The sequence below is a fragment of the Pan troglodytes genome, chromosome 2 (assembly GCF_028858775.2).
Source record: "Pan troglodytes isolate AG18354 chromosome 2, NHGRI_mPanTro3-v2.0_pri, whole genome shotgun sequence".
In the NCBI taxonomy this organism is placed as follows: Eukaryota; Metazoa; Chordata; class Mammalia; order Primates; family Hominidae; genus Pan; species Pan troglodytes.
The window spans coordinates 197936578-197940907 of NC_086015.1; the positions used below are offsets into that span (position 1 = coordinate 197936578).

The 4330-nt window shown below is 54.9% G+C and overlaps 1 pseudogene; it reads left to right on the forward strand.

The window, feature by feature from the left end:
- Positions 1-3470, forward strand: LOC460946 (protein FAM151A-like; annotated as a pseudogene).
- Positions 3471-4330: the final 860 nt, after the last annotated feature.

The following is a 4330-nucleotide window of genomic DNA, read 5'->3' on the forward strand; positions in this document are numbered from 1 at the left end:
TTGCCCAGGCTGGAGTGCAATGGTGCCATCTTGGCTCACTGCAACCTCCGCCTCCCGGGTTCAAGCAATTCTCCTGCCTCAGCCTCCCAAGTAGCTGGGATTACAGGCATCTGCCACCATGCCCGGCTAATTTTCGTATTTTCAGTAGAGATGGGGTTTCATCGTGTTGGCTGGCTAGTCTTGAACTCCCGACCTCAGGTGATCTGCCCGCCTCAGCCTCCCAAAGTCCTGAGAGGCATGAACCACAGCGCCCGGCTGGCCTGTAGCTTTTAAAAGCAGGGCTTGGGCCTTGAATTCATAAAGTGGTCAATGAGTTGCATCATCGGGGGGTGGGGGGTGGTGGGAAGAGGGTCAGCAGTGCCAGGAGCAGGTAGGATACCACTTCCAAATCACGTACCACCAAACAACCATTTTCCGGTCTAGAAAATAATAGCAGCCGGCCCTCATCTGGCAGCCTCTTTCCCTGGGGTTGTGGTGCCCCGAGGGTCAGAGAGCCTATTAGAGGTCCTTGGTGTTTCAGGCTGCCTTCACTCCCCCTTCTCACTCATTCTACTCCTTTTTGGAAGCTCAGAGCTCCCCAAGAGAGGAATGCAGGCCTGGTGGCTCTGGGTTAAGAAGGCTGAGACAGAAGGTCCAAGCTGTCTCAGAAACTCACACAGAGGCTGGCAGGAGAGAAAAGACAGGCCACTTGGGCTCACAAGGTTGAGGGTCCAGGTATCGGCAAAGGGGAGGGAGCATGCGGCTTTGAACACACGCTTGAGTGGTGCCTCAGCATCTCACCCTGCCCAGGTAGCACCGTTTTGCAGCATCCCCTCCTGTATCTCCAGGTAAGGTCCGCATTGCCTGAGCCCCTTGTCAGAGCACCTCCAACGTATGGGCAGAGGCTATGTCATCAGTGCCCTGAAGGATAAAATGTCGCCTTGTGGTGAGCATGGGAAGACAGCCCTAGCAAGAGCCGGAGAAGGCACAGGCCTTTCCTGCATTTGGGTGTCTCACAGGGTCCGTCTGGCTGCAGTGTGGATGAAGAGTGAGTGTTGCAGGGAAGAAACCTCCCCCGGATGCCTGGCAGTGCTGGGTAACGGACAGAGCTCTTGAGGGTGAGATGCACCAGGATCCCCTGCATCGTGGGGAGCTTATTTAAAAATGCAGATTATGGGCTGTCCTCTGAGATTCTGGTTGAGTAGTCTGGGGCGGGGCCTAAGCATCAGTGTTTAAACATGTTCTCCGGACGATGCTGATGCATGTGGTCTCTGGACCACACTTGGGGATCCCTTGACTAAAAGGTTAGCCTGACTTGCCCACAGCCAGATAGAACTACACAGGCTCCAGAATATGTCCTTGTACTGACACCATCTGGTCTCTGGTCCGGAAGCCCAATTAAGGCGCCCATATAATCCACCCCAAACAGGCATCTCTTCATTCTCCCAGATGCTGCTGAGATGTCTTCCTGGGAATTTCTGCATGTTCCCATGGGAAGGAGGATTTTATATATTCTCAGTGCTCAGTTTTGGGGGACAAAGTACACATAAGTGCTTCTCACCCTGGGTTACCTGGAACTCTAGTACTCCACGGTGCCATAAGCAAGTCCTTGAACTATTCCAAAAACTCTTTATTTTTTTATTTTTGAGATGAAGTCTCACTCTATCGCCCAGGCTGAAGTACAGTGGTATGATCTGGGCTCACTGCAACCTCCACCTCCCAGGTTCAAGCGGTTCTCCTGCCTCAGCCTCCTGAGTAGCTGGGACTACAGGCATGCGCCGCCACACCCAGCTAATTTTTGTATTTTTAGTGCAGGCGGGGTTTCATCATGTTAGCCACTGGTCTTGAACTACTGATCTCAAGTGATCCACCTGCCTTGGCCTCCCAAAGTGTTGGTATTATAGGTGTGAGCTACCACGCCTGACCCCCCAAAAACTCTTAACTATAATAAAACTGTAGGGCTAATGTTGCTTTTGGTGCAAAACACATCCATTTAGTATGCAGACATTGGGCTGAATCCACTGCAGTGAACGTGTATTAAGTCCTCACTGTGGGTTAGGCAGGGCTGGCCTGGAGTTTACATGTTTTCGTGTCACTGATTCATTGGCACATGGGTAAACAAGTTATTAATTAATGCACTCAAGCAGGCAATGTTGTCCGAAAGAAAGATTCCACACAGGGAACAAAATAATGACACTTAAAAGGTTTGACTGGTGGAGAATGAGGTGCTGCTGGGGCCTCCTGCCTCCCACGGGATCCCAGCTTGCAGGGAACCTTGGGGACTCTGGGTCGTGCGGAGTTGGGGGCGTTCCCCAGAGAGCGTTGTCATGGCCTGCATGGAGCAGTTATCGAAGAATCAGGTCAAGTGGGGGTTTGCTGGCATTCCCTGTGTTTCTGTAGTGGTCATGGCCACGATAGTCCTTGCCATCACCTTGCGGCGGCCAGGCTGTGAGCTGGAGGCCTGCAGCCCCGAGGCCGACATGCTGGATTACCTGCTGAGCCTGGGCCAGATCAGCTGCCGAGATGCCCTGGAGGTCACCTGGTACCACGCAGCCAACAGCAAGAAAGCCGTGACAGCTGCCCTGAACAGCAACATCACAGTCCTGGAGGCTGACGTCAATGTAGAAGGGCTCGGCACAGCTGACGAGACAGGAGCTCCCACCGTGGCACACCCTCCGGCTATCTACAGTGATGACGCACTGGAGCAGTGGCTGGATGGTGTGCTGGGCTCTTCCCAGAAGGGCGTCAAACTGGACTTCAAGAACATCAAGGCCGTGGGCCCCTCCCTGGACCTCCTGTGGTAGCTGACAGAGTGGGGCAAAGTCTGGCGGCCCATGTGGATCAACGCTGACATCTTAAAGGGCCCCGACATGCCCATCTCAGCTGAGGTCAGTGCCACACAGTTCCTGGCCCTGGTCCAGGAGAAGTATCCCAAGGCCACCCTGTCTCCAGGCTGGACCACCGTCTACGTGCCCATGTTCCCAAACAGGACGTACACCCAAGCCATGGTGGAGAAGATGCACGAGCTGGTGGGAGTGGTGCTCCAGAGGGTCACCTTCCCTGTGCGGTCTTCCACAGTGCGGGCCGCCCAGTCCCACTCCAGCTGGCTGCTGAGCCAATCTGAGAGGTACAGCCTGACGCTATGGCAGGCTGCCTCGGACCCCATGTTGGCAGAGGATCTGCCCTACGTCCAGGATAACACTGCTGTCCACCACGTCTACTGTGATATCTTTGAGCCTTTCCTGTTGCAGTTCAAGCAGGTGGCCTCTACTTGGCAGGGTGCCATGTGGCTTAGAGAGGATGGCTGTAGAGCTGTGGCCTACAGAAGGTGTTTCATGAATAGCAGCCACCTCACCTTGGCGATTTGGGGCCCCACAGTGAATGCCACATGGAAACAAATGTACTACACGGGAGGCAGCCTGATCCCTCTTCTCCAGCTGTTCGAGGGTGATGATCTTCTCAATGCTGCCCCAGGGGTACAGCAATGGTAACCCTCCCAGACACAGAAGGCATGATCCTGCTGGACACTGGCCTCAAGGGAACTGTGGCTGAGAACCCCGTGCCCACTGTTTGTGCTCCAAGTGGCAGCATCCTGAGGTTGGAGTCCTGCCTGCAGCAGCTGGCCACACATCCCAGACACTGGAGCGTCCATTTGCAAATAGTGGAGCCCGCAGCCCTCTGGCCGTCCCTGGCCTTGCTGGCATCCCTGTCCAGCCTTGACCTCTTGCATCGGCCTGTGTGGATGGTGGCCAACATCTCCCACGGGAGTTTTTCAGTCCCTGGCCACATGGCTGGCAGAGAGCTGCTTACAGCTGTGGCTGAGGTCTTCCCCCATGTGACTGTGGCACCAGGCTGGACTCAGGAGGTGCTGGGCAGTGGCTACAGGAAACCGCTGCTCACAGATATGCTAGAGCTGTGCCAGGGGCTCAGCTTCCAGATGCAGGCCAGGCCACGGGGCCACAGCACGCCTGGAGCTGTTGCCAGGCTGCTGGCATCCTCCCCTGGGGCTACTGTCACAGTGGAGCACAGCCCAGCTGGGGGCAACTATGCCTGTGAGAGGACAGCGCTGCCGGGAGCCAGGGCTGTAGACAGAACCCGAATCTACTACACGCTGCCCCAGGGGTACCACAAGGACTTGCTGGCCGATGTTTGCAGAAACTGAGCACCCAGGGGTGGTGGGCCAGCAGACCCCAGGGTGGAGTCTTCCCATGGGGAGGCAGGAAGAAATAAAGACCTTTGCCTTTCTCCAGGCAAAACAAAACAAAAAAGAAAGGTTTGAAACCCTGGTCTGGATATCTAGCTTATTGTGTGTGGTCAATAGAAGCTTTTTAATAAATGAAAAATGTTTTAC